This window comes from Erythrolamprus reginae, chromosome 2, assembly GCF_031021105.1.
Source record: "Erythrolamprus reginae isolate rEryReg1 chromosome 2, rEryReg1.hap1, whole genome shotgun sequence".
Taxonomy (NCBI): Eukaryota; Metazoa; Chordata; class Lepidosauria; order Squamata; family Dipsadidae; genus Erythrolamprus; species Erythrolamprus reginae.
In genome coordinates, this window is record NC_091951.1 from 28,450,190 (window position 1) to 28,456,541 (window position 6,352).

Genomic DNA, 6,352 nt, shown 5'->3' on the forward strand with positions numbered 1-6,352 from the left:
GTTGTATATAAGTGGTATATATGTCTGATTGCTATTAACTATAATAAATAGCTTTAAACATGAAGAGCTTGAATTGCACCTTAAACAAATCCTGTGTAGCTCGCACCACAAAGATGTTGCACAAAGCCGCCCCGAGTCTACGGAGAGGGGCGGTATACAAATCCAATAAATAAACAAATAAATAAATGGGCAGCCTAGGGGCCTCCATTACTTTGCATGCTGTTGTTTGGGACCAGTTGAAGTTTCTAGGTGTCCAGTGCAGAGATTCATACACAAGGTCACCAAGGCAACAGTGACCCCCTGTGCAAGACATCCCGGTGCAGAAAGGGGCACAATTGGTACCCAAGATGAATCTGTTGAAAACCTCTCCCAGCCGTGGGCTCCTGAAGCAGGAGTTGTGAGTCCAAGAGGTTGTGCACCAGCTCAGTCACCAAAGGGGACCCTGCTCCTCCACCACCCCAGACTAAAAACTGGGTGGAACAATCTTCATCAGCCACCAAGGGAGGTGTATTTTCAGGTTGGCTGTTATTGAACTCTTGGGAGACCTGAAAGAAAAGGTATAGGATAGATTGTCATGGATGAAAGTTAAGTGTAGGTCCCACAGAGTGGGCCTTCTCCGGGTCCCGTCAACTAAACAATGTCGGTTGGCGGGCCCCAGGGGAAGAGCCTTCTCTGTGGCGGCCCCGACCCTCTGGAACCAACTCCCCTTGGAGATTAGAACTGCCCCTACTCTCCTTGCCTTTCGTAAGCTCCTTAAGACCCATCTGTGTCGTCAGGCAAGGGGGAACTGAGACATCTCTCCCGGGCATATACAATTTATGAATGGTATGTATGTATGTATGTATGTCTGTTTAGAAATGGGATTTTTTAAATGTTTTTAGTAGAAATTTAGATTTGTTGTAAATTGTCTTTTGCACTTTGTTGTGAGCCGCCCCGAGTCTGCGGAGAGGGGCGGCATACAAATCTAAATAAACAAACAAACAAACAAACTTAACAGGGCTTTGCATGACTCTTCAACAAGCAGACCTCACCTACTCACCTACAAAAAGATATTGACAAAATTGAACAGGTCCAAAGACGGGCTACAACAATGGTGGAAGGTCTTAAGCATAAAACGTATCAGGAAAGACTTAATGAACTCAATCTGTATAGTCTGGAGGACAGAAGGAAAAGGGGGGACATGATCGAAACATTTAAATATGTGAAAGGGTTAAATAAGGTTCAGGAGGGAAGTGTTTTTAATAGGAAAATGAACACAAGAACAAGGGGACACAATCTGAAGTTAGTTGGGGGAAAGGTTCAAAAGCAACGTGAGAAAATATTATTTTACTGAAAGAGTAGTAGATGCTTGGAACAAACTTCCAGCAGACGTGGTTGGTAAATCCACAGTAACTGAATTTAAACATTCCTGGGATAAACATATATCCATTGTAAGATAAAATACAGGAAATAGTATAAGGGCAGACTAGATGGACCTGAGGTCTTTTTCTGCCGTCAGTCTTCTATGTTTCTATGTTTCTAAGCAATGAACAAAATGAAAAGCATCACAAAATAGCAGAAGAAATTTAACACATTTTTTGTAATGTATGTAAAAAATAATAGAAAATACAAAAAATTGTATCAGGAGCAAAGTTTTAAACTTGAAAAACCCTAAAAAGTTTCATTTAAAGACTAACTTGCTTTCAGGGCCACTTAATCCCAAACATTTGCTGACACGTCTGTGATGGAAATGGCACGTGATGAACTGAAAGAGCTCAGGACTTCATTTATAGTCATCTGTTCTTGCACATCAGCTCCCCCAAAATATCAGTACACATACAAGCAAAATAAAATGTAAGCACTCTGAAAATTATAGAAACATAGAAACATAAACGTCTGACGGCAGAAAAAGACCTCATGGTCCATCTAGTCTGCCCTTATACTGTTTCCTGTGTTTTATCTTAGGATGGATATATGTTTATCCCAGGCATGTTTAAATTCAGTTACTGTGGATTAACCAACCACGTCTGCTGGAAGTTTGTTCCAAGGATCTACCACTCTTTCAGTGAAATAATATTTCCTCACGTTGCTTTTGATCTTTCCCCCAACTAACTTCAGATTGTGTCCCCTTGTTCTTGTGTTCACTTTCCTATTAAAAACACTTCCCTCCTGGACCTTATTTAACCCTTTAATATATTTAAATGTTTCGATCATGTCCCCCCTTTTCTTTCTGTCCTCCAGACTATACAGATTGAGTTCATGAAGTCTTTCCTGATACGTTTTATGCTTAAGACCTTCCACCATTCTTGTAGCCCGTCTTTGGACCCGTTCAATTTTGTCAATATCTTTTTGTAGGTGAGGTCTCCAGAACTGAACACAGTATTCCAAATGTGGTGTCACCAGTGCTCTATATAAGGGGATCACAATCTCCCTCTTCCTGCTTGTTATACCTCTAGCTATGCAGCCAAGCATCCTACTTGCTTTTCCTACTGCCCGACCACACTGCTCACCCATTTTGAGACTGTCAGAAATCACTACCCCTAAATCCTTCTCTTCTGAAGCTTTTGCTAACACATAACTGCCAATGCAATACTCAGATTGAGGATTCCTTTTCCCCAAGTGCATTATTTTACATTTGGAAACATTAAACTGCAGTTTCCATTGCTTTGACCATTTATCTAGTAAAGCTAAATCATTTACCATATTACAGACCCCTCCAGGAATATCAACCCTATTGCATACTTTAGAGTCATCGGCAAATAGGCAAACCTTCCCTACTGAAGAAATGATGACTTATGTGATTTGTAATAAATGTGCAGATGGATCTGTTTATGATTGTACATTACTTAAAAATAAATACAAAATATGAAGATAATCCAGACCAAATATTTGAATGTGGAATTAGTGGAAATGCTTAAATGGTTTTGTTCTGTAATAAAATATGGATGTGAATTACTGAGCAAATGATTGTAAAATATTGGAAATTGTTTAGAAAGCAGAGTATGACTCAAGCCAGTTCCTAATAACAAGTCAGCATTACTGTAGAAATAATGTCATCGGACTTACAAATAGGATATTTTAAAAGCATTGTTAAACTAGTAACTTTTTACATTAATTTGAAGATTTATGTTGTGAGCCGCCCCAAGTCTTTGGAGACGGGCGGCATACAATTTAATAAATAATAATAATAATAATAATTATTATTATTATTATTATTATTTTTATGTACTGTACTCGGTGGGAGTCGAATAAGACTTGATGGCACCGATAAGAAACATGGAATACAGTGTTCCCTTGATTTTCGCGGGGGTTGCGTTCCAAGACCGCCGGCGAAAGTCGAATTTCCACGAAGTAGCGGTTCAGAAGTAAATACACCATTTTTGGCTATGGACAGCCAAAACTACCCCCGCACACCCTTTTCCAAGGCTGCGCAAGGGCTTGAAGTTGGAGGCGGGGAGCGACGAAAGTGCAGAGGCCAGCAAAGATTGTTTTTAATGTTGGCCGCCCACCCAGCGCCTCCGGCCTCCTCGCCGCTACCCCCCCCGCCCGGTTCGCCCCTCTCACCGACTTTCTTGGAGCACGAGTCCTCCTGCAGCAGCGCTGACGGCCACGGCTTCTCGGCCTCCTCATTTGGCCGCTAGCCGCTCTGAGTGCTTTGAGAATGCCCGCCCCACCCCTCTCGTAGTCCCTTGGCTGAGAGCACTTTCGTCCCAGCTGTCAGCGAGGGGGCTGCAGGAGAGGCGGGACAGGCGTTCTCACAGAGAGCAACAGACAGAGCGAGATGGAAAGGAGAGAGGGAGAGAGAGAGTGAGAAAAAGAGAGAGAGAGAGAGCAAGAGGGGGGAGAGTGGAAGGTAGAGAGACAGAGAAATGATAGAAAAAAGGGGAGGAAAAAAGAGAAATGAGAAAATGATTGAAGCAGAGAATGACAGGAAAGAGAGAAAGAGAGAGAGAAGTGACTCTTGATTGAAAGCATACAGTATGGTAAAAGCACTTAAATAATGACAGGAAAAAAACCCCCCAGCCCTCACCTGTGTTTTGAAATGGTTCAAGAGTTCACACACAAACACACACATACACAGGCGCGGGGGTGGGTGGGTAGATTTACATACAGGTACAATATTCATTCGTTCACTCATTCATTCATTCTTCTATGTCACTGAGTCCCAACACTTTTAACCCATAAATTACCATTTCCCCTTCCCATTACTGTACCTCTACCTGTACCTGTACTCACCATTGAATAAGACACTTAATCATCCTGATAGTTATAAAGTATAATTATTTATTAACAATTTTTTTGGTTTTTTATTTGCAAAAATTATTAGCATAACTAGGGATCTTCTTCTATCACCATTTCATCGGGCACTTCTACAATGGACACTGAAGGTGATGGTGTGACAGACCTCTTGGTTTTCGTGACGATCATAGTTATGGGTAGTTGTTAGCGCAGTTTCTTTTTGTGGGCTAACATGGCTCTGTATGGTGCAATGGTGTTGTCAAGGGAGGCCTTAAATTGTATAGAGCGAGTCATGTTGGGATCCCAAAGTTCCACCATGCGTTGGAGATGTGCAGCAGTTCTGTGCATTTCTGCAAGCCGCTCAAGCGTTAGGCCAACATCTTCTTCTTCCTCAGCTTGTTCAGCTTCCTCTTCCTCCTCTTCTTCACTCGCTGACCTGGTCAGCTCCTCCAGATCTTTGTCTGTCAGCGGTAGGCCATGCTCATCAAGCAAACCATTGACTTCATCTGGTGTCATGTCAATGAAGCCTTTTCCACCCAGTGCCTGTGCCAGCTTCACAGATTTCTGGACTGCAGCATGTTGAATTTCTTCGGGAGCAAATCCCTTGTAATCATGCACCACTTCTGGCCACAATTTCTTCCAGCAGGCATTCATTGTCTGTGACTTCATATCCATTAAGGCATTCTGAATGTTCTTCAGACACGATGCGATCGTGTACTGATGCCAGTAGCCCTTCAATGTGAAGTTTTCATCAGCGTCCATTGCTTCCACGAGGCTTCCAAGGAAATTGCGCGTGTACAGTGCCTTAAATGTGCGGATAACACCTTGATTCATCGGCTGGATAAGCAATGTGGTGATTGGTGGCAAGAATTCGACTTCTACCCCAACATGTTCATGTTCCAGGTCATCACGGCCTCCAGCATTGTCCATTAGGAGAAGCACTTTGAAATTGAGTCCTTTTCCAGCCAAATAAACCTGCACCTGTGGGATGAAGCACCGATGAAACCAGTCACACCTGAGGGCTTTTGTAATCCATGCTTTAGGATTATGCATCCAGTACACTGGCAATGCATACTTATTTCTGTTCTTTAGGGCTCTTGGATTTCGGGACTTATAAATGAGCCCTGGCTTCATCATGAAGCCTGCTGCATTTCCACACATGATCAAAGTTACCCGATCTTTCTGGGCCTTAAAACCAGGGGCTTTGGCTTCATCTTGCATTAAGAAAGTCCGTGAAGGCATCCTCTTCCAGAACAGGCCTGTTTCGTCCATGTTGAACACCTGTTCTGGCAGGTAGGCCCCTTCTTCAATTATGTCTTTAAACGTGCCATGGACGTACTGCTCGGCTGCACCTGTATCCACTAAGGCAGCTTCTCCATGCAATGACACACTCCTCAGGCCATAGCGCTGTTGAAATTTATCAAACCATCCTTTACTTGCTGTGAATGTCAGCATCTTCCTGCTCTTTTTAGTGTCGCTGCCTCCGCTCCGCCTGCAACGTTTAGGAGCCATCTTCCAATAAGTTTTAATAAGTTGTAAAAGTACTATACCAATGCACGCTGGGATAACACCACTGATTGGCCGAGATTTCTGTCCATCAGCATTGTTGGGCAAAATTTTTGCCATGACAACGCTGATTGGCTGAGATTTCGGTGCATCAGCAATGACAGGCGAATTTTTGCAATGACAACGCTGATTGGCCGAGATTTCGGCCCATCAGCATTGTCGGGCAAACTTTTTGCGATGACAAAGCTGATTGGCCGAGATTTCGGCCAATCAGCAATGGCAGACGAAAGTTTGGCGATGATGTATAACCTCATCAGGCGGGAAAAACCGTGGTATAGAAAAAAAACTGCTGGAGTATTTTTTAAATAATATTTTTCGAAAAACTGTTTGAACCCACGAAAATCGAGGGATCACTGTATATGAAAACCTCTTGCAAACGATATATGTCGCTAGATGGCGCTGTTACAAAGAAGCAACACTCGCCCTCAGAGTACAGCAGCGGCATCGCTACTACAGTATTGACATTACAGTACAGTATACCGGAGGGGAAGAGGCCGACTTTGAACCAACTGAAACGATAGAGTACTAAATTTCTAGAGTGGACGCGGAGTAAGTGAATTGAGAGCAA

At 43.0% G+C, this 6,352-nt stretch overlaps 1 protein-coding gene across 1 annotated transcript in view; it reads left to right on the forward strand.

The window, feature by feature from the left end:
* The window catches only part of LOC139163077 (zinc finger protein 850-like), a 249,510-nt gene that overhangs the window by 35,300 nt on the left and 207,858 nt on the right, over nt 1–6,352 (forward strand). The window lies entirely within an intron of this gene.